The sequence below is a fragment of the Pseudophryne corroboree genome, chromosome 1 (genome assembly GCF_028390025.1).
Source record: "Pseudophryne corroboree isolate aPseCor3 chromosome 1, aPseCor3.hap2, whole genome shotgun sequence".
In the NCBI taxonomy this organism is placed as follows: domain Eukaryota; kingdom Metazoa; phylum Chordata; class Amphibia; order Anura; family Myobatrachidae; genus Pseudophryne; species Pseudophryne corroboree.
In genome coordinates, this window is record NC_086444.1 from 861,719,546 (window position 1) to 861,744,516 (window position 24,971).

At 47.8% G+C, this 24,971-nt stretch overlaps 1 long non-coding RNA gene across 1 annotated transcript in view; it reads right to left on the bottom strand.

The window, feature by feature from the left end:
* Positions 1-4,956: 4,956 nt before the first annotated feature.
* LOC134957263 (uncharacterized) overlaps positions 4,957-24,971 on the bottom strand; it is a 28,340-nt gene continuing 8,325 nt past the window's right edge. The window contains exons 2-4 of the long non-coding RNA XR_010186547.1: positions 15,344-15,428; positions 10,177-10,257; positions 4,957-5,561 (exon numbers count right to left, since the gene is read on the bottom strand). This is a non-coding gene — a long non-coding RNA (uncharacterized LOC134957263). The remainder of the gene's footprint in view (positions 5,562-10,176; positions 10,258-15,343; positions 15,429-24,971) is intronic.

Consider the following 24,971-nt stretch of genomic DNA (forward strand, 5'->3'; position numbering starts at 1 on the left):
GTATATCCCTAAAGACTGCTGCTACACACACACTTTATACATATCTTAGCCAAAAAAACAACTGCATTTTGGAGCCTCTTTATAAACATGTGATGTTGTTATTTCACAGCTATTGTAAACTATGGTGTCCAGTTGTAATAATTATTACTAGAGCTCTTGACACATATCAAAATCACTGAATAATTCTAGTATGGGTGCTGACCCAGCACAGTACCACAAGTGTGTTACTAAAAGAACATTGCCAGAAAGTAATGATGACAGTGAAAGGCAGGCAGTAGGCATGAGCCATGTTAGCTGATAGTGACAGCTAACTTAAAAGAGTTATTCAGTGGCAGTTGTGAGAAGAAGCAGTTTGGAGAGGACTGAACAACTACCTGGGATAAGACAGTTACCAGAGGTTAGCCGGAATGGAAAGGGTATGATCTCCAGGAGTGAGAAAACTGCTGTAAAAAAGATTCATACCACCCAAAATTTGGTGGAGAAAGATTGGTACTATGAGTGTGCGATTTTGGTATGCGCACAAAAAAAGGGCTGGGAGTCGCGGCTGTACATTATGCCTCTGTTAAACAGTTCTAGGGTCTAATTATTAAGGGTCTATTTATGAAGCAGTGAAAATAGTGGAGAAAAGGACCAGTGGAGAAGGAAGCCTTTATCAAGTACATTTTATAAAATATAAGGGAGATGCTGATTGGTTGCCATGGACAACTTCTCAACTTGTTTGTTTCTCCACTGTTTTCACTGCTTCATGAATAGACCCCTAAATTGTATGCATCCATTAATCGCTGCTCTGCTATGTATGCAGAGCATCGGTAAGAAAGAGTTCTCTCACAACCTTTCCACAGCAAGACATTCCGGACAGCAAGTGGGATGGCAGACAGTGGCCAAAAAATGAGACTGTCCCACCAGAAATTGGTAAGGTTTGTAGGTGTGGAGAAAAATATGGCAACAGATTAGAAAAAAGAGAGCTGAGTAGTGAAGTAAAAGAGTGTTACAGAGGAACAGCTTTCATATGGTATTGCAGAGAGTGAGCACATATAGAGAATCGAGATTATGGGTTATATTTACTAAAGTGCGGGTTTTTGCTCGTTGCCTATAGCAACCAATCAGACTTTACTTAACATTTATCTAGCTGCTTCAAGAAGATAATAGCTAGAATCTGATTGGTTGCTATGGGTAACATCTCCACTCCACTAAAAAACCTGCACTTTAGTAAATATACCCCTATTAATGATTTAGGCTTTCCACTGGGATATGTAAGAGTAGAAGGATTCCCCTTCATCTCATTATATATCTTTATTGCTGAGGCTGGGAGGATTCCTATATCAAGAACCCCTCATACTAAGGGCTAAGGCAGGGCCGTTTCTTGGGGCAGGCGAGCAGTGTAACCGCACTGGGCGCCCGCCGCGGCACTAACTGTGGCTCCTTGCTTCCCCCTCCTATTTCTCCCCAAGTAACCCGCTCGGGGGGCGGAGTTTCACGGAATGACGCGGTTGCGCCGTTACTTCACGACGCAACCCCATCACTCCGCGAACCCCCCCCCCCCGAGCGGAGTAAAGAGTGGGACCCAAGTTAGGAAGAGGGAAAGGCCGGCGCGAGGAGCGACTGGTGAGGCGGGCCGAAGAGCGGTAATCGCCTCTGTAAGTATTCTCTCTCTCTCTCTCTCAATGTGTAAAATGGGGACACGTGCCGTAATGTGTGAAATGGGGACTCTTGCCTGCCGTAGTGTGGGGATTTAATGTATCAAGGGCATTGCAGTGTGTGGCATAATATGGTGCAGGGGGCATTACTGTGTGGGGCTGAATATGGTAGAATTTTTTTTTTCCTGTGGTGGTCGTGATCTGTTGGAGCAGGGTCAAAAACTGGATTGTGAGGTAGTCTTTTCAGATGAGGCCATGCCCATTTAAATAAGGGCACACCGATTTAGATGAGGCCACGCCCCCTTGCCGGGTGCGCGCGCACGTTTTGTTTTTTTATCTAGGTCTGTGTGTGGGGGGGGACACATTTTTTTATGTCATGGGGGGGGCGCATTTTTAAATCTCGCACTGGGAGCCAAATTGGCTAGAAACAGCCCTGGGCTAAGGGCCTAATTTAGACCTGATCGCAGCAGCAAAATTGTTCTCTAATGAGCAAAACCATGTGCACTGTAGGTGGGGTAAAAAAATAACATGTGCAGAGAGAGTTAGATGTGGGTGGGTTGTGTTTAAATTGAAATCTAAATAGCAGTGTAAAAATAAAGCAGCTGGTATTTACCATGCACAGAAACAAAATAACCCACCCACATCTAAATTTCTCTGCACATGTTATATCTGCCACCCCCCTGCAGTGCACATTGTTTTGCCCATTAGAGAACAATTTTGCTGCTGCGATCAGGTCTGAATTAAGCCCTAAATTATTAGAGATCGTAAGTAGTATACAAATTTCCCCAAATACTAAACTTTGAGGGAAATGTATTAAACCTTGCAAGTGGATAAGTTGCCATAGCAATCACTCAGCTTCTAGCTAACATTTATCAAGTACATTTTATTAAATGTACTTTAAAACCTCTCACCACGGTGAGTGGTTGGTAAATACGCGACATCCAGCAATCTGTGTAACGCAGCTTGTCACAAAGGCCACTCCCAAAATTGGGCCCCTACGTGACACACGTAAGCCAAAACATGCAGCCAGATCTGCGTTCATCTCTGCACATGCTGGGGTCTGCCCTGCACAGGGCAAGGTTGTCCAGCATATGTGAGGCCATCTCCCGATGCGTCCGCAATCTAATTGCGGACGTATCGATTCTAAGGTTGATCCCTGGCTCTGCTGTCAGGCGGTCAGCGCCCATGTTTTTGGGAGCGGCTGCATGTGACGTCACGCAGCGGCCCCCGAAAATGGTCCTAGGCTGCCCCCATTTTTCCAGAGTCGCCTTTGCAACGCCACAACGCCGTCACCTGTCCATCACATTGACAATGTGTATGGACGCGCAACCGATGTGCATAAAAAGTCAAATGCGTCTTTATTCTCCAAATGCGGCAATTCACCATCGGTGCAAATGTCATACAGAATGTAGAAGCATACGAGAGGCATAGTGGGTCTTTTTACTTGATACCCTTAGTCCCCATGGTCTGAATGAAATTTCATTTGAGGGCAATGTCTATTCTTATTGCAACTGAGATTGTTTTGCTCTTTTTTTGTTTAAGTATACAGTATATAACAGCAGGTACCAGCTTTATCTCATGTATAATAATGGTTATACAGCATGTATCTTTAATCTAGTTGATAGGTTGTACTTCTTCAGGATTGTTCTTTGTATTGTCGCTGTTTGCATTCCATTACATGTTATGTTGTATAGCTGTAACCTTGGTGATGGGTGCACATGGTGATGTCATCAGCGTGCGCCTCGCATTCCGAAAGAGACGCCGGCAGCGCAAATTTAACGGTGAAGGCTGAGCAATTAAATGGTGAGTGTTTTTTCATTGTTTGTGTATGCCCTGGCGAAAATGCAGTAGCATTGAAACGTTGGCAGTAGCTTGGCTGTTGTACGTGTTTAATTTCTTGAGTGCCGCCGAATGTACTTCGTTATTTATATATATATATATATATATATATATATATTACACATTTATAGACCACTGCAAGAAAATGGGTATGAACACAAATCCTCTTCAAACCACATTCATGCACTTAACTGTTGTTATTCAGTTACAATATCCTTTATTAAATAACACATTTCAGTATACTGCCATACCCTGGAGTCAAACTTAGAACCTGTTGAATTCTAATCAACACCCTACTCAGTGCCGTAACTAGACATTTTAGAGCTGTGTGCAAGAAACAGCATCGGCGCCCCCCCCCCCCTCCCCCCGTATTTTAAACAGGGCCAGAGCCAAATACATAGGGGAGTGGCTTCATGAGAAAGGGGATGGCCACAAAATAATACCAATTTATATTACGCTGCACAGTAGTCTCTATTATTCAAATTACTCCACACAGTAGCAACACTTACACACATTGCACCAGGTAGAGCCCCTTTTACATATTATGCCAGGTAGGGCCCATGTCACACATTAAGCTTGGTAGAGCCCCATTTTACACAATATGGTAGGTAGAGTCCTTTTTTACACATTACGGCAGGCAGAGCTCCCCTTTACACATTACGGCAGGTAGAGCCCCATTTTACACATTATGGCAGGTAGAACCCCCTTTTAGACATTACGGCAAGCAGAGCTCTTTTTTACACATTACGGCAGGTAGAGTCCCCTTTTACACATTATGGCAGACAGAGCTCCCTCTTAAACATTACGGCAGGCAGTGCTTCCTTTTACACAGTACAGCAGGTAGAGTCACAAGAGACATTACACTGGGGCACATTTATGTGACTGCCACTGGCAGTGCTGCTTTAAACGGATGGAAGATAAATTGTGTGTGACCCCCGTGCCCCTTACTTACATCCTCTGCGACCACAACACCCCCATATCCTGACACTTTGCGCTAGTTCTGCACCAAGCACAGGGTCGGATTAAGGTTTGTGGGATCCCTGGACAACAAATATGTGAGGGCTCCTATTAATATAACTATTATTTATATAAGAAGTGCTATGGTAGACTTACCATTGTTAACACTCTTTCTGCAAAGTACACAGGATTCCACAGGGAAACATCGGGGTGTAGAGTGGATCTGGATCCAGAGGCACTGTGACGACGCTGTTGGACAATTCCACAAATACGCCAATTTGAGAATTGCCACACGCAACGTGCGGGGTTACTTTTGACACACGGGATTACTTAAATACTTTCAGCTGCCACCAGCAAAGACTTTTCAACGTATTACGGACGTTGCAGGCGTCTTTAGCTTTACCTGTCACACACACACTGCAATACTTAGATAAATAGGTGTGAGCCACACAGGCCTTGAGTTCATAAGAACAACAAAATCAGAACTAAAATTAGGATTTTAATTTCAAGAATACTTCAGAGTTTAGTTAAAAAGGTTACAAAGATTATTAAGAATATTTTAAAAACACACAGAATATAGCAATCTTAATAAATGAAAAGGAAATAAAAGCTTACAGAAACCCTATTCACTTACGCAAACAAGTTTTAAGTATTTCTGCTGTGGGGGATTTCACAGGATTACTCAGGTGATCTCCAGCATGTACTGTTTCCCCAACAGATCACACCTTCTATTTTCATGAGAGGGACAGACATAGTCTCCAGCTTCATCAGGCTCCCTCCCTTGGTATTTTTAACTAATTCCCTGCTGGACACTATACCTACACCAGGTTTACATTTTGTTGATGATAGAAAGAAGCACAGGAGAAGGGGAGAGGGTGTAGCCCAAAGGCATTGAAATCTCCTTCATAGAGAGTGAGGTCTGGGAGGAACTGCACCTTGTCACCCCTGGACAGCTTTATGACTAGCCAGGAAGTTTTGGCTTAGTTATATACACATGTGGACTTCTTTTACTTTCCATCAGGTAATTGATCCGGCCATCTCCCTCTTATCAGTATTTAGAACCTCTGGTCTGGTCATTGCACATGTCATCTCAAACTTTACGGTCTGCAGATCTCCCCCAGCCTGGACCTATGGAGGTTAAATGCAGTATATTGTTGTCACATCTAGGCTGAAAGAATACAAAATTATATATATACAGTCACTTGAAAACATTATTGGTGATAATTCCAGCAGGTAATCACCACACCTTAGATCACATATAATTTGTGATCCTCCTTTCTGTATTTAAACATGACAGGCACCAACAGGTAAAGCTTTAGCTGTACCAGGATGCATAGGGGCCTCCAGGCACTGAGAGCTCAGTTTTGATAACCAGTCCAATGCAGGAGCAGGCAAGAGAGAAAGCAGATGTTAATCACATAAGGACACATCTCACGACAGGAGATGGTACCAGTGGCTAATGCCATACAAACCCAAAGAAGCTAGATGCGTCAGGGTGGGCGCCCTGTGGAACCCTGTGTACTTCACAGAAAGAGTGTTAACAATGGTAAGTCTATCATAACACTTCTTTTCTGCAGCAGGGTACACAGGTTTTCACAGGAAGACATCGGGGATGTCCTAAAGCAGTTCCTCAAGGGAGGGATCGCGCCTTAGCGGATGTGAGAATCCGGCATCCAAAGGAAGCATCCTAGGAGGCGAAGGTATCAAAGGCCTAGAACCTAATAAATGTGTTCACAGAGGACCACGTAACCGCCTTGCACAATTGTTCTGTGGACGTGCCGCGGTGGGCCACCCAAGAAGTCCAACAGACCTGGTAGAATGGCCTATAATCGAAGCTGGAAGACCAGCTTGCTCGTAAGCATGTGCAATCACCATTCTAATCCATCTGGCCAAGGTTTGCTTGTTCGCAGGCAAGCCATGTTTGTGAAAACCAAACTGGACAAAGAGGGTATCTGAAAGCCTAATGGAAGCAGTTCTGTCAACATAGACATGGAGAGCCCTCACCACATCCAAAGAATGTTCTTTGGTTGACAAGTCCATAGAGATAAAGGCCGGGACCACAATCTATTGGTTAAGGTGAAAGGATGACACCACCTAAGGTAAATAACCAGGCCGAGTTTGTAGAACCGCCCTGTTATAGTGAAAAATCAGATAGGGTGGACGACAGGACAAAGTGCCTAAGTCCGACACCCGTCTTGCAGAAGCAATAGCCAGCAAGAACAGGACCTTGGCCGTGAGCCACTTGAGGTCACCCGATTCAAGAGGTTCAAATGGATGCTCTTGAAGGGCTTTCAAAATAATAGACAGGTCCCATGGAGCCACCGGGGGGACATAGGGAGGCTGAATATGTAAAATGCCCTAAGTAAACGTGTGCATCAGGAATCTTGTGCTAAAACCATACTGACAAGGCAGATATGTGCACCTTGAGGGAGGCCAGATGAAGTCTAAGCCTCTTTGCAGAAAAGCCCAATTTCTGGAAGTTTTGAATATGTAAGCATCATAATTCTTATCAGCATACCAGGTGAAGTAAGAATGGCAAGCCCTGTAATAAATCCGGGCAGAGGCCAGTTTGCATAGTCTGAACAACCGCTTCAGTAAATCCTTTGGCCCTCAGGAGTGATGCTTCAAGAGCCACGCCGTCAAAGCCAGTCTGGCCAGGTAGAGACAAGGGCCCTGTATAAGGAGGTCTTGATGCTGAGGAGGTAGAAGGGGACATTCTGACGAGAGACCCTGTAAGTCTGAGAACAATTGCCATCTGGGCCATGCAGGAGTGGCCAGAATCAGCAGACCTCCTTCTTGCTCACAGTACCCTGGGCAGGAGAGACACCGTAGGGAATATGAAAGGCAGCCGAAAGTTCCACGGAACAGCCAGTGCATCCACGAACGCTGCCTGAGGATCCCTGGTTCGTGATCCGAAGACCGTAACCTTGTGATTGTGTTGAGATGCCAGGATATCTACATCCAGTAGACCCCACCTGTCAACCAGAAGTTGGAAGACTTCTGGATGTAGGCTCCACTCTCTGGAGTGAATGTCCTGGCGACTGAGGACATCCGGAATGAACACTACCGATATGGCTGGCAGATGGCGTTCCGCCCAACAAAGGATTTTTGACACTTCCATCATTGCCATGTGGCTTCGAGTGCCGCCTTGATGGTTTATGTAAGCCTGTTCCGTACCAAAGGCAGGAGAAAAGATGCATTGAACACTGCCCTCAACTCCAGAATGTTGATTGGGAAAAGTGATTCCTCCTTGGTCCAACGACCCTGAAATGAGAGTTGCTCCAACACCGCTCCCCATCCCCGCAGACTGGTGTCTGTTGTCAGTAGGACTCAGCTGGGGATCCAGAATGGACAGCTCCTGCACAATTGCTGGTCTCAAAGCCACCAGGACAGCGACAGGCGAACCTCCGGAGTCAATGAGACAATCGGGTATCTGATTCGATGAGGTAGGCCATCCCACTTTGACAGGATCAACTGTTGCAGAGGATGAGAGTGAAATTGAGCGTACTCTACCATGTTGAAGGGCGGCACCATCAGGCCAAGGACTTGCATACAAGCACACAGTCACATGCAATGCAGAAATCATGATGACAATAAAGCTGCACTTGACTTATGTATATATATATATATATATATATATATATATATATATATCACAGCACGGTCTCAGACCGGAGGATATAGCAGAATACTCGTACAATATATCCTGCAATGTACACCTTTTCTCAACTAACGCTGTCTCTAAGACATCTAGTATACTCAAGTGAATGTAAAGTCTCAGCACTGTACACAGGCGGCTTTACATGGGAGACCTTGCCCTGCAATCCCGGAGACCTGCTGCAGCTATGGTGTTAAGATGGCACCCGGAGTCTATGTGAGGGAGTGAGGGAGAGTGTGAGGCAGCTCCAGGGTGAGAAATTTGCAAGGAGATTGGCCGGGGGAGGGGCTGCAGGTCAAGCACCGCCTCCCCTATGCTGGTCTTCCACCCTAGGTACTATGGACCCCTATTAAATTGGTGTTAATACACCTGACCTGCGCTCCGGTGCCCTGGTTGTCTAGTGGGGTCCCTGCCCAGTGACAGTGTCCACACCAGCGCCGCAGTCCGTCTCTCCAGACTGCAGACGGATCGCGGTTCAATGGCAGGTCCTGCCTAGGAGACCCTCTTACCTGCTCCCCGTAGCAGCAACGCAATCTCGGAGAGCAGTCTGCGACTGTGCCTAAGTTGGGACGTCTCAGCCGCAGGTACCCGGGAACCAGGCCAAAAAGACTATGCGGCGCCGCTTGGGAGGTGATGGAGCTGCAGCACTGAATGTCACAATGACATACAGTGTGGCCAGCTCAGATACAAAGACTCTTTCTTCATATTGAAAAGCTTTCAGGGCTGCTCAGCGCAGCCCCCCTGTTCAGCACCAACTCAAAACTGAGCTCTCAATGCCTTAAGACGGGGTTATAGAGAAAGCCCCTATGCATCCTGGGGTATCTGTGTGTGGGAAAGCAGCATAGCTGGGCGTTGCAGGACTGAAATGGCTGGAACTCTGGTAATGGATATATCGGGGCAAGAGATAAACAGCTGGGAGGGAGTGCCAGGATACTCATTAGTTAGTGTGCACAGCACAGTGCACAGAGTAGGATTCTTCGCCAGGCCGAGTAGCAGCAGCAGAAAGATGAACTCCAGAGCTGAGCGGCAGACGATGGGGTATCTGCTGTAGCCACCGGCCAGAGCCGGATTTACACTTCATGGGGCCCTAGGCTAGTTGCTGGTCTGGGGCCCCCCACCCATGCCAGCAAAAAATAAATAAAAAAAATTCTACATAAACTATAAATTAAGGCAAAGATTAAAAAAAAAAAATTATTCTCAGTAACTACACATGACATTATGAGAGTGATTCCGACTTGATCATAGCTGTGCTAAATTTAGCACAGCTACGATCAGGAACACAGACATGCGGGGGGGGGGGGGGGGCGCCCAACATAGGGCTAGCCCGCCCCGCATGTCAGTCCCTGCCCATTGCAGAAGTGCAAAAGCATCGCACGGCGGCGGTGCTTTTGAACTTCAGGAGTAGCTCCCGGCCAGCGCAGCGTGCTGGCCGGGAGATACTCGTCGCTGCCCGGGTCACAGCGGCTGCGTGTGATGTCACACAGGCGCTGCGGCCCACCCTCCTGCATGGTCCGTCCATGCCTGCGTTGCCCGGACCGCGTCCACAAACAGCAGCCAAACGCAGCAGAGCCGCCCCCTCCTGCCCAGCGACCGCCTCTGCCTGTCAATCAGGCAGAGGCGATCGGTAGGCAACGACAGCGGCGCCGGCGCATGCGCAGTTCTGACCTGATCGCTGCGCTGCAAAGAACTGCAGCAAGCGATCAAGTCAGAATAACCCCCCTATATGTCCCTGTTTGGGACTTTCTTCTCTGGTGGGGTGGGGATCTGGGGAAGATCCAGGACAGAACCTTCTCCTTTTGGTGGTGAGGGGTGGTGGGGGGGGGGGTGCTTGCCTGAGGGCGGTAAGGTTAACATATCGTTTTGTGCAAACAAATCAATTTTAAACCTTTATACATTAAAAATTATTTCTTCAAGGAATATAATTTTTTTAAATTATTTTAATCTGTTAGAAGAACAGGTGCTATGTCAGTACAAGTACTGCCATAATACAGTATTTGTGCATTTCATGTGGAGAAGCATCACTGGCTCTCGCCAGCGACAGCAGCGTTATAGGGAAAGACATTGTTTAAAACAGATTGTGCTTACCTGCCGTCCTCTGGTTCCTCCACTTCGCTTCTGACCGGTGGCCAGTAGGACTCCATCGCTTTCAGTGGAAGAGGTGAGGGACTGCAAAGGAAGAAGAAGGGAGAAATGAAAGAAGAAAGGGAGTGGTAGTGGTGGATGGAGAAGCAGGTTAGAGGAAAAGGGGTTTGTGAGGGGCACAATTTTAAAGTGGGTGGTGGAGACACAGGAAATAGATGGGCAGTGGATGATAAATTATTGAATTAGGTGGGGGAACAGCTATAATAGCAGGAGTATTAGAAGACACAGGCAAAGGAAGGAGGAAAAACATAGGCCAGACGCACACAAAGATGATACAGAGACACACTGGGACCTGGAGGGACATGGAGATATACTGTATACACCAGTGACTGGGAGGGGGGTAACATACACAATGGTGACTGGTGGGTGGGCATAAAGAAATACACACTGGGGGTGGGGGTGGGCAGGGAGACATGAAGAAATACTCCTGGTGACTGGGGGGATATTAAGAAATACATACTGGTGAGGGGGGACATGGAGATGTACACTATGGTGACTCGGGGTGGAGGGGGGGGGGGGGGACATGCAGACGTACACACTGGTGAAATGGGGGTGGGCAGAGGGGGACATGGAGATGGAAAAAGTGGTGACTGGGGGGGGGGCATGGAGACATACATACTGGTGACTGGGGGTGTCAGAAGGGGGACATAGAGATGTACACACTGGTGACTGGGGGTGGGCGGAAAGTGGTGACTGGAGGGGGCATGGAGACATACTTACTGGTAACTGTGGGTGGGGGAAGGAGGACATCGAGACAAACACACGGGATTGGGGGTGGGGATGAAATACACACTGGTGACTGGGGTGGAGGAGGGGGACATGTAGACATTCTGTACGTATGTGATACATACATTGGTGACTAGGGGGAGTGGGACATGGAGACGTACGCACTGGTGACTAGGGTGGGGGAGAGGGGGACATGGAGACTTACACACTGGTGACTGGAGAGGGACATGGAGACGTACACTTTGGTGACTTGTGGGTGACATGGAGACATACACTCTGGAGACTGGTGGGGGACATGGAAACGTACACTCTGGTGACTGGGGGTGGGGGGACATGGAGACGTACACACTAATGATTGTTGGGTGGGGACATGGAGACGTACACACTTGTGACTTGGGGTGGGCAGAGGGGGACATGGAGATGTACACACTGGTGAAAGGGCTGGTAGGAGGGGGGAATGGATGTACAAACTGGTGACTTGGGGGGGATTATGCATATGTACACACTGGTGACTGGGGTGGGGGAGAGGGGGACATGGAGACATACACACTGGTGACTGGGGATAGGGGTAGGGAGACATGGTGTAGCAACACTGGTGACTGGGGTTGGGGGGAGGGGGACATGGAGATGTACACACTGGTGACTGGGGGTGGGTGGAGTGGGACATGGAGACATCGGTGGCTTGGGATGCATGAAGATGGTGTGGTACACACTGGTGTCTTCGGGGGAGGGGGGCATTGACACATACACATTGAGGATTGAGGAGAGGTCTTACCAAGTGGGGACATGGAGACATGTGACTGGGGGAAACAGGCATACAATATGAAGTAAAGGGCAGGAGCACTGATGCAGGAAGTGGAGGAACAGGAGTCCAGCGCAGGTTCACAGGAATAAAACTTACTGAAGAGTGTTTCCAGCTGCGGGGTCTTTAATGGTGCAGCCCTGTCGTTTTCAAGTGTCCCGTGGGCGGAGCTAAGGGGATGGGAATATTGAATTATTGTGCCCGCCCCCAACTCTTCTTTAGACCTGGATGCTCCACCCATGATACGCCCCTACATGAATGCTGCAATATCAGTGTACAGTGAGAGATTGCCCCTAACCAGGGCCGGCGCTACCACTAGGCAGCTGCCTATGGCTCCGGCACTTGAAGGGCGGTGCTGAGTACAACAACAACAAAAAATATGTGAGTCATCCGCTCTCTGCTCACCCGGTGTCTGCCCGGTTGGAGCCACGTCTTGGAGCACTTCCCTCCTCCACTGCTGCGTCACTCGCTCCCCCTCCCTCCTCCCACCTTCCACCTGCCCTGATGACCGGCGGCGGCACCTTCACCCTGGGAGGAAAGGAAAGGACAGGACTTCTTCCACTTATGGCAGATCTGTCTTCCCTTGCAGCGTGACCTGATCGGCAGCGGCTGTTGAAAGAGCAGAAGGTGGGACAGGAGGAGGGAGTCAGAGTGCCAGGCACACATTTTTAGCAGGCAGCCAGCCAGCGGGGATAAAGAGCCAGGCTGACTGATGAGCTGCTGCTGGTCGGGCCTGCACAGTAATGTGCTCACGGTTAGCTGGCTGTACTGAGAGGCCGGGCTGACTGGTGAGGGTGATCTGCAGGTGGAGCTGACATAGCTCAGAGGTGCAGAGGGTGGGAGGAAGTATCACTGACAGAGGGGCCCACTGGTGCTGGTGATTGTGGCCGCACACTGCTGCTCACTGACAGGAGGCAGATGTGAGAATGAAGCAATAAGGGTGTGGGATTATGAGCACCAGTGTCTCCCTCTGTCAGCCTTGTGCTAATTACATCAGGTGTAAGATGGAGGATGGGGGTTGTGTGCCCCCTCTACCCTGCCCGCAGGACACAGGTGACTTCATTCCGGAATCTGGACTAGTTCACAGCTTCTTCTCCTTCACTCCTGACTCCTCCACATGTATCCCGTGCCGCCCCACAGGTCTCCTACAGCTCCTCCCTTCTCCTCTCCCTACTTGTGCTAGACAGGCACTCAGAAGAATGAAGTTCCTCAGCCATGCCTCTGCGTGCTTCAACCCTTCACCCCATATGTGCCAGTGCCACCTATATCAGCTGTGCCCCCCCCCCCCTTTGTGTGCATTTGTTCCTCCCTATTCTATGCCTCAGTATCTTTTCCCATCTGTGCCTCTGCTCACTCTCCTCTACACCTTCTGATACTTCACCCCCTAGGGGGGACATTTACTAAGCAGTGATAAGAGCGGAGAAGTGAGCCAGTGGAGAAGTTTCCCCATCAACCAATCAGCAGCTCTGTATAAATTTATAGTATGTAAATAAAAGATGTTACTTCAGTGCTGATTGGTTGCCATGGGCACTTCTCCACTGGCTCACTTCTCCGCTCTTATCACTGCTTTGTAGATATCCCCCTATGTCCCCTTTTCTATCTGTACCTTTGAAACTATCTCCATTTGCCCCCTTGTGTGCCTCTGTCCCTTTCCTACCTCCTCATGTGTGTGTCTGCCACCCACTTCTCCCTCCCTTCGCCATTCTGGCAGTAGAAGTGGCAAAGAGAAACAGAAGCAAGACTGTACAGTGCCACATAAATTATCTTAAGGGTGGCAGGTTAGCGCTATTGTGTGTGTATGTACTTTTTTTGGGGGGGGGGGGGGGGGTGGTGGTGCTGAAGATTTGCCTAGGGTGCTTAGAAACCATGCACCGGCCCTGCCCCTAACACACTCATCCCAGCATCCGTTTCCCCCTCCGGCTGTTGTACAGACGGCCCTGCACTGCTGTTCGCCGGAGGAGCGGGGTTTATAATTGTTAATTATAAATACATCTCATTTGGTGGTGGGGAGAGGCGAGTCCCCTAGGGGTCTAAATCCGGCTCTGCCACCGGCCTCTCTGCGTTTTGCTCTCCCACCGCCTCATCTACTGCTCGGGAGGGGGCAGGGACCGTGGAGTTGAAATGGAGTGCAGACAGCAGATGCTGTTCTGCCCTTGTTGGGGGCCCCTGGCCGACTGTCCCTGATGCCCTCCCTATAATCTGCTTCGCAGAAAGCCTAGTTTTACCACTGTCAGGGGGACAAAGAGTGTGGGGTCCTCCAATATTTTTTTAAACCAACAAAAGGCATTACCAGCCAAGGTTGGTGACACCAAAAGGCAGAACTACCAGCAATGAGTTATCCCCTGCACCCCCTCCCTTCCCCTGCAGACCATTTTGAGCAATGTCAGATAAATTAAAGGTAGCGCACAGTAGCACTGTCAGAGTCTGCCTGACTGAGTGCAAAACTGAGGAAAGCACACATCAGGTACAGAGTAGAGGCTGCTTTGCACCTGCGCCCACCAAGGTACATGCCCCCTGTTCTCCACACCACACAGGACTTTGTGCCTGTACCTCTGTCACCCACTGTCTTTCCCTGTTACCCACTGCCTCCCTGTCACCCTCTGCCTCCTGCTGCATTCTGCTGTCACCCTCTGCCTCCCCCTGCATTTTGCTGTCACACTCTGCCTCCCCCTGCATTCCATTGTCACCCTCTGCCTCCCCCTGCATTCCGCTGTCACCCTCTGCCACCCCCTGCCTTACGCTGTCACCCTCTGCCTCCCCCTAGATTCTGCTGTCACCATCTGTCTCCCCTTGCCTTCCGTTGTCACCCTCTGCCTCCCCCTGCCTTACACTGTCACCCTCTGCCGTATGCTGTCACCCTCTGCCTCCCTCTGCCTTACGCTGTCACCCTCTGCCTTATGTTGTCACCCTCTGCCTCCCTCTGCCTTACGCTGTCACTCTCTGCCTCTCATTGTCATGCACTGCTGTGTGGCATATTGTGAACTTGGGGTGGCCCACCACTCACATGTTCCACCACTGGGTGGCACTATAGCGGGGGAACACTCCAGTGTCAGTAATGTCAGGGCTACAGTAGTATCCCTAAGGAACTGAAGCCTGTAAAAAAAAATGCTACACTCCCCCATGTGTTGATACACAAAGGCTGTTCCACACATCCCTTCTTGGGGAATGTTGGCCCTTGGAGAGAGACAAGTGGCAGCATGCCCTGGTAGACAAGCCCAGATTGCACCTTTAGTGCACTTATAAAATATACATTAAAGTGCGTAAGTAAAAAATGGTACAGACAAGAACATAACATATTTTTCCATGTATTATTTATTTAAAAGTTTTGACTAATAATTGTTATTCATACTATTAAACTTATGAATCAGCAAATGCCATTACATTAGCATAATTTGCTGAATACATATTTGTCTGCTTCTCTGGTTGCTTTTGCACTTTAGATTTTTATACTTAAATGTACTGTTTCTCTGCAGCATATTGTGAAGGGTCAGATCACTGTGTCAATGTCATGGCTTCTTCTGATATAGCAATATTAGAGCTTCACTAAATGTTGTCCTGTATGTCTTTAATGAAAAGACTGACCTTTAACACCACAAAGAATCTTTTCCAATAAAATCAAATAAGAGCTGGAACCGAATGTACATTGCCTGCTCCAAATTTTCTAGCTCTGAAAAAAAAAAAAAAAAAGAGAATAAAAGGAATTACTAAAGCTCATCAGCAAATTGCAATACCTTTCATTTATGTCATCATCATTATGTTGTAATGGGATAAGTACGAAAAGCCGGTGGCTGGGAACCCGTTCCCCGCTAGTCGGGATTCCGGCATCGGCATTGTGACGCCCGGGATCCCAACTAGCGGTATGGTGACCGCTTTCCGTTGTACCATGTTCTAGTTACAAGACTTAAGGGCCCCATACACTAGAACGATAATGCCCGATTTCCTTCGATTTCGGGCATTCTGCCCAATATATTAGTGATGAGCACCGGAAATTTTTCGGGTTTTGTGTTTTGGTTTTGGGTTCGGTTCCGCGGCCGTGTTTTGGGTTCGAACGCGTTTTGGCAAAACCTCACCGAATTTTTTTTGTTGGATTCGGGTGTGTTTTGGATTCGGGTGTTTTTTTCAAAAAACCCTAAAAAACAGCTTAAATCATAGAATTTGGGGGTCATTTTGATCCCAAAGTATTATTAACCTCAATAACCATAATTTCCTCTCATTTTCAGTCTATTCTGAACACCTCACACCTCACAATATTATTTTTAGTCCTAAAATTTGCACCGAGGTCGCTGGATGACTAAGCTCAGCGACCCAAGTGGCCGACACAAACACCTGGCCCATCTAGGAGTGGCACTGCCGTGTCACGCAGGATGGCCCTTCAAAAAACTACTCCCCAAACAGCACATGATGCAAAGAAGAAAAAAAAGAGGCGCAATGAGGTAGCTGTGTGACTAAGATAAGCGACCCTAGTGGCCGACACAAACACCTGGCCCATCTAGGAGTGGCACTGCAGTGTCACGCAGGATGGCCCTTCCAAAAAACACCCCCCAAACAGCACATGACGCAAAGAAAAAAAGAGGTGCAATGAGGTAGCTGTGTGACTAAGATAAGCGACCCAAGTGGCCGACACAAACACCTGGCCAATCTAGGAGTGGCACTGCAGTGTCACGCAGGATGGCCCTTCCAAAAAACACCCCCCAAACAGCACATGACGCAAAGAAAAAAAGAGGCGCAATGAGGTAGCTGTGTGACTAAGATAAGCGACCCAAGTGGCCGACACAAACACCTGGCACATCTAGGAGTGGCACTGCAGTGTCACGCAGGATGGCCCTTCCAAAAAACACCCCCCAAACAGCACATGACGCAAAGAAAAAAAGAGGCGCAATGAGGTAGCTGTGTGACTAAGATAAGCGACCCAAGTGGCCGACACAAACACCGGGCCCATCTAGGAGTGGCACTGCAGTGTCACGCAGGATGGCCCTTCCAAAAAACACCCCCCAAACAGCACATGACGCAAAGAAAAAAAGAGGCGCAATGAGGTAGCTGTGTGACTAAGATAAGCGACCCAAGTGGCCGACACAAACACCTGGCCCATCTAGGAGTGGCACTGCAGTGTCACGCAGGATGGCCCTTCCAAAAACTACTCCCCAAACAGCACATGACGCAAAGAAAAATGAAAGAAAAAAGAGGTGCAAGATGGAATTGTCCTTGGGCCCTCCCACCCACCCTTATGTTGTATAAACAGGACATGCACACTTTAACCAACCCATCATTTCAGTGACAGGGTCTGCCACACGACTGTGACTGAAATGACGGGTTGGTTTGGACACCCACCAAAAAAGAAGCAATTAATCTCTCCTTGCACAAACTGGCTCTACAGAGGCAAGATGTCCACCTCATCATCATCCTCCGATATATCACCGTGTACATCCCCCTCCTCACAGATTATCAATTCGTCCCCACTGGAATCCACCATCTCAGCTCCCTGTGTACTTTGTGGAGGCAATTGCTGCTGGTGAATGTCTCCACGGAGGAATTGATTATAATTCATTTTAATGAACATCATCTTCTCCACATTTTCTGGATGTAACCTCGTACGCCGATTGCTGACAAGGTGAGCGGCGGCACTAAACACTCTTTCGGAGTACACACTTGTGGGAGGGCAACTTAGGTAGAATAAAGCCAGTTTGTGCAAGGGCCTCCAAATTGCCTCTTTTTCCTGCCAGTATAAGTACGGACTGTCTGACGTGCCTACTTGGATGCGGTCACTCATATAATCCTCCACCATTCTTTCAATGGGGAGAGAATCATATGCAGTGACAGTAGACGACATGTCCGTAATCGTTGTCAGGTCCTTCAGTCCGGACCAGATGTCAGCATCAGCAGTCGCTCCAGACTGCCCTGCATCACCGCCAGCGGGTGGGCTCGGAATTCTGAGCCTTTTCCTCGCACCCCCAGTTGCGGGAGAATGTGAAGGAGGAGATGTTGACAGGTCGCGTTCCGCTTGACTTGACAATTTTGTCACCAGCAGTTCTTTGAACCCCAGCAGACTTGTGTCTGCCGGAAAGAGAGATCCAAGGTAGGTTTTAAATCTAGGATCGAGCACGGTGGCCAAAATGTAGTGCTCTGATTTCAACAGATTGACCACCCGTGAATCCTTGTTAAGCGAATTAAGGGCTCCATCCACAAGTCCCACATGCCTAGCGGAATCGCTCCGTGTTAGCTCCTCCTTCAATGTCTCCAGCTTCTTCTGCAAAAGCCTGATGAGGGGAATGACCTGACTCAGGCTGGCAGTGTCTGAACTGACTTCACGTGTGGCAAGTTCAAAAGGTTGCAGAACCTTGCACAACGTTGAAATCATTCTCCACTGCGCTTGAGACAGGTGCATTCCACCTCCTATATCGTGCTCAGTTGTATAGGCTTGAATGGCCTTTTGCTGCTCCTCCAACCTCTGAAGCATATAGAGGGTTGAATTCCACCTCGTTACCACTTCTTGCTTCAGATGATGGCAGGGCAGGTTCAGGCGTTTTTGGTGGTGCTCCAGTCTTCTGTACGTGGTGCCTGTACGCCGAAAGTGTCCCGCAATTCTTCTGGCCACCGACAGCATCTCTTGCACGCCCCTCTCGTTTTTTAAATAATTCTGCACCACCAAATTCAAGGTATGTGCAAAACATGGGACGTGCTGGAATTTGCCCATATTTAATGCACACACAATATTGCTGGCGTTGTCCGATGCCACAAATCCACAGGAGAGTCCAATTGGGGTAAGCCATTCTGCGATGATCTTCCTCAGTTGCCGTAAGAGGTTTTTAGCTGTGTGCATATTCTGGAAAGCGGTGATACAAAGCGTAGCCTGCCTAGGAAAGAGTTGGCGTTTGCGAGATGCTGCTACTGGTGCCGCCGCTGCTGTTCTTGCGGCGGGAGTCCATACATCTACCCAGTGGGCTGTCACAGTCATATAGTCCTGAGCCTGCCCTGCTCCACTTGTCCACATGTCCGTGGTTAAGTGGACATTGGGTACAACTGCATTTTTTAGGACACTGGTGAGTCTTTTTCTGAGGTCTGTGTACATTTTCGGTATCGCCTGCCTAGAGAAATGGAACCTAGATGGTATTTGGTACCGGGGACACAGTACCTCCAACAAGTCTCTAGTTGGCTCTGCAGTAATGATGGATACCGGAACCACGTTTCTCACCGCCCAGGATGCCAAGGCCTCAGTTATCCGCTTTGCAGCAGGATGACTGCTGTGATATTTCATCTTCCTCGCAAAGGACTGTTGGACAGTCAATTGCTTGGTGGAAGTAGTAAAAGTGGTCTTACGAGTACGACTTCCCCTCTGGGTTGACCATCGACTCCCAGCAGCAACAACAGCAGCGCCAGCAGTAGTAGGCGTTACACGCAAGGATGCATCGGAGGAATCCCAGGCAGGAGAGGACTCGTCAGAATTGCCAGTGACATGGCCTGCAGGACTATTGGCATTCCTGGGGAAGGAGGAAATTGACACTGAGGGAGTTGGTGGTAGAGATGAGCGCCGGAAATTTTTCGGGTTTTGTGTTTTGGTTTTGGGTTCGGTTCCGCGGCCGTGTTTTGGGTTCGACCGCGTTTTGGCAAAACCTCACCGAATTTTTTTTGTCGGATTCGGGTGTGTTTTGGATTCGGGTGTTTTTTTCAAAAAACCCTAAAAAACAGCTTAAATCATAGAATTTGGGGGTCATTTTGATCCCAAAGTATTATTAACCTCAAAAACCATAATTTCCACTCATTTTCAGTCTAATCTGAATACCTCACACCTCACAATATTATTTTTAGTCCTAAAATTTGCACCGAGGTCGCTGTGTGAGTAAGATAAGCGACCCTAGTGGCCGACACAAACACCGGGCCCATCTAGGAGTGGCACTGCAGTGTCACGCAGGATGTCCCTTCCAAAAAACCCTCCCCAAACAGCACATGACGCAAAGAAAAAAAGAGGCGCAATGAGGTAGCTGTGTGAGTAAGATAAGCGACCCTAAAAGGCACCTCAGGTAAACAATGGAGATGGATGGATACTAGTATACAATTATGGATGGACTGCCGAGTGCCGACACAGAGGTAGCTACAGCCGTGGACTACCGTACTGTACTGTGTCTGCTGCTAATATAGACTGGTTGATAATGAGATGTAGTATGTATAAAGAAGAAAGAAAAAAAAACCACGGGTAGGTGGTATACAATTATGGACGGACTGCCGAGTGCCGACACAGAGGTAGCTACAGCCGTGGACTACCGTACTGTACTGTGTCTGCTGCTAATATAGACTGGATGATAATGAGATGTAGTATGTATAAAGAAGAAAGAAAAAAAAACCACGGGTAGGTGGTATACAATTATGGACGGACTGCCGAGTGCCGACACAGAGGTAGCTACAGCCGTGGACTACCGTACTGTACTGTGTCTGCTGCTAATATAGACTGGTTGATAATGAGATGTAGTATGTATAAAGAAGAAAGAAAAAAAAACCACGGGTAGGTGGTATACAATTATGGATGGACTGCCGAGTGCCGACACAGAGGTAGCTACAGCCGTGGACTACCGTACTGTACTGTGTCTGCTGCTAATATAGACTGGATGATAATGAGATGTAGTATGTATAAAGAAGAAAGAAAAAAAAACCACGGGTAGGTGGTATACATTATGGACGGACTGCCGAGTGCCGACACAGAGGTAGCTACAGCCGTGGACTACCGTACTGTACTGTGTCTGCTGCTAATATAGACTGGTTGATAATGAGATGTAGTATGTATAAAGAAGAAAGAAAAAAAAACCACGGGTAGGTGGTATACAATTATGGACGGACTGCCGAGTGCCGACACAGAGGTAGCTACAGCCGTGGACTACCGTACTGTACTGTGTCTGCTGCTAATATAGACTGGATGATAATGAGATGTAGTATGTATAAAGAAGAAAGAAAAAAAAACCACGGGTAGGTGGTATACAATTATGGACGGACTGCCGAGTGCCGACACAGAGGTAGCTACAGCCGTGGACTACCGTACTGTACTGTGTCTGCTGCTAATATAGACTGGTTGATAATGAGATGTAGTATGTATAAAGAAGAAAGAAAAAAAAACCACGGGTAGGTGGTATACAATTATGGATGGACTGCCGAGTGCCGACACAGAGGTAGCTACAGCCGTGGACTACCGTACTGTACTGTGTCTGCTGCTAATATAGACTGGATGATAATGAGATGTAGTATGTATAAAGAAGAAAAAAAAAACCACGGGTAGGTGGTATACAATTATGGATGGACTGCCGAGTGCCGACACAGAGGTAGCTACAGCCGTGGACTACCGTACTGTACTGTGTCTGCTGCTAATATAGACTGGATGATAATGAGATGTAGTATGTATAAAGAAGATAGAAAAAAAAACCACGGGTAGGTGGTATACAATTATGGATGGACTGCCGAGTGCCGACACAGAGGTAGCTACAGCCGTGAACTACCGTACTGTGTCTGCTGCGACTGGATGATAAATAATGATATAAAAAATATATATATATCACTACTGCAGCCGGAAAGGTATATATTATATAATGACGGACCTGCTGGACACTGTCTGTCAGCAGAATGAGTTTTTTATAGAATAAAAAAACACCACACAAGTCACACGACGAGTGTTTAACTTTTTCAGGCAATCACAATATAGTATACTATACTGGTGGTCAGTGTGGTCAGGTCACTGGTCAGTCACACTGGCAGTGGCACTCCTGCAGCAAAAGTGTGCACTGTTTAATTTTAATAATATGTATGTACTCCTGGCTCCTGCTATAACCTATAACTGCTCCCCAGTCTCCCCCACAATTAAGCTGTGTGAGCACAGTCAGATATTATACATAGATGATGCAGCACACTGGGCTGAGCACAGATATGGTATGTGACTGAGTCACTGTGTATCGTTTTTTTCAGGCAGAGAACGGATTATATTAAATAAAACTGCACTGGTGGTCACTGGTCAGTGGTCAGTCACTAGTAAACTCTGCACTCTCTAGTACTCCTAAGCTCCAGTAAATCAAGTGTCTCTGTCTCAATCTCACTCTCTCTCTTCTAATCTAAATGGAGAGGACGCCAGCCACGTCCTCTCCCTATCAATCTCAATGCACGTGTGAAAATGGCGGCGACGCGTGGCTCCTTATATAGAATACGAGTCTCGCGATAGAATCCGAGCCTCGCGAGAATCCGACAGCGTCATGATGACGTTCGGGCGCGCTCGGGTTAACCGAGCAAGGCGGGAAGATCCGAGTCGCTCGGATCCGTGTAAAAAAAGCTGAAGTTCGGGCGGGTTCGGATTCCGAGGAACCGAACCCGCTCATCTCTAGTTGGTGGGGTGGTTTGCGTGAGCTTGGTTACAAGAGGAAGGGATTTACTGGTCAGTGGACTGCTTCCGCTGTCGCCCAAAGTTTTTGAACTTGTCACTGACTTATGATGAATGCGCTGCAGGTGACGTATAAGGGAGGATGTTCCGAGGTGGTTAACGTCCTTACCCCTACTTATTACAGCTTGACAAAGGCAACACACGGCTTGACAAATGTTGTCCGCATTTCTGTTGAAATACTTCCACACTGAAGAGCTGATTTTTTTTTTTGTATTTTCACCAGGCATGTCAATGGCCCTATTCCTCCCACGGACAACAGGTGTCTCCCCGGGTGCCTGACTTAAACAAACCACCTCACCATCAGAATCCTCCTGGTCAATTTCCTCCCCAGCGCCAGCAACACCCATATCCTCCTCATCCTGGTGTACTTCAACACTGACATCTTCAATCTGACTATCAGGAACTGGACTGCGGGTGCTCCTTCCAGCACTTGCAGTGGGCGTGCAAATGGTGGAAGGCGCATGCTCTTCACGTCCAGTGTTGGGAAGGTCAGGCATCGCAAACGACACAATTGGACTCTCCTTGTGGATTTGTGATTTCGAAAAACGCACAGTTCTTTGCTGTGCTTTTGCCAGCTTGAGTCTTTTCATTTTTCTAGCGAGAGGCTGAGTGCTTCCATCCTCATGTGAAGCTGAACCACTAGCCATGAACATAGGCCAGGGCCTCAGCCGTTCCTTGCCACTCCGTGTGGTAAATGGCATATTGGCAAGTTTACGCTTCTCCTCCGACAATTTTATTTTAGATTTTTGAGTCCTTTTTTTACTGATATTTGGTGTTTTGGATTTTACATGCTCTGTACTATGACATTGGGCATCGGCCTTGGCAGACGACTTTGATGGCATTTCATCGTCTCGGCCATGACTAGTGGCAGCAGCTTCAGCACGAGGTGGAAGTCGATCTTGATCTTTCCCTATTTTTGAAACCTCAACATTTTTGTTCTCCATATTTTAATAGGCACAACTAAAAGGCACCTCAGGTAAACAATGGAGATGGATGGATACTAGTATACTTATGGATGGACGAGCGACTGCCGACACAGAGGTAGCTACAGCCGTGGACTACCGTACTGCGTCTGCTGCTAATATAGACTGGATGATAATGATATAAAAAATATATATATATCACTACTGCAGCCGGACAGGTATATATTATATAATGACGGACCTGCTGGACACTGTCAGCACTGCAGACTCCTAAAGTAAGCTACTAGTATCAAGAAGATAGAAAAAAAAAACACCACAGGTAGGTGGTATACAATTATGGATGGACGAGCGACTGCCGACACAGAGGTAGCTACAGCCGTGGACTACCGTACTGCGTCTGCTGCTAATATAGACTGGATGATAATGATATAAAAAATATATATATATCACTACTGCAGCCGGACAGGTATATATTATATAATGACGGACCTGCTGGACACTGTCAGCACTGCAGACTCCTAAAGTTAACTACTAGTATGAAGAAGATAGAAAAAAAACAAACCCACCACAGGTAGGTATACAATTATGGACGAGCGACTGCCGACACAGAGGTAGCTACAGCCGTGGACTACCGTACTGCGTCTGCTGCTAGTATAGACTGGATGATAATGATATAAAAAATATATATCACTACTGCAGCCGGACAGGTATATATTATATAATGACGGACCTGCTGGACACTGTCAGCACTGCAGACTCCTAAAGTAAGCTACTAGTATCAAGAAGATATAAAAAAAAAAAAAACACCACAGGTAGGTGGTATACAATTATGGATGGACGAGCGACTGCCGACACAGAGGTAGCTACAGCCGTGGACTACCGTACTGCGTCTGCTGCTAATATAGACTGGATGATAATGATATAAAATATATATATATATATCACTACTGCAGCCGGACAGGTATATATTATATAATGACGGACCTGCTGGACACTGTCAGCAGAATGCGTTTATAGAATAAAAACACCACACGACGAGTGTTTAACTTTTTCAGGCAGACAATCACAATATACTGGTGGTCACTGGTCAGTCACACTGGCAGTGGCACTCTGGCAGCAAAAGTGTGCACTGTTAAATATATGTACTCCTGCTATAACTGCTCCCCAGTCTCCCCCACAATTAAGCTGTGTGAGCAGTGAGCACTTAGCACAGTCAGATATACATAGATGATGCAGCACACTGAGGCTGAGCACAGATATGGTATACTGTGTCACTGTGTATCGTGTTTTTTTTCAGGCAGAGAACGGATTATATTAAATAATAATAAAACTGCACTGGTGGTCACTGGTCAGTCACTAGTAAACTCTGCACTCTCTGAGTACTCCTAAGCTCCAGTAAATCAAGTGTCTCACTCTCACTATCTATTTCTATTCTAAACGGAGAGGACGCCAGCCACGTCCTCTCCCTATCAATCTCAATGCACGTGTGAAAATGGCGGCGACGTGCGGCTCCTTATATAGAATCCGAGCCTCGCGATAGAATACGAGCCTCGCGAGAATCCGACAGCGGGATGATGACGTTCGGGCGCGCTCGGGTTAGCCGAGCAAGGCGGGAAGATCCGAGTCTGCCTCGGACCCGTGTAAAAAGCGTGAAGTTCGGGGGGGTTCGGTTTCCGAGAAACCGAACCCGCTCATCACTACAATATATCGGATGAAATCGGGCATTTTGGATGTGTTTCCGATCCGATGCGCGGTCCCATGAGCATTGGATCGGATCCTCCAGATTGACCATGCTGCACTAGTGATCATGTCCGACCCCGCAAACATGGCTGGGATCGCCCAAGATACATCGTATGCAAAAGGACAGCATACGATGTATCTT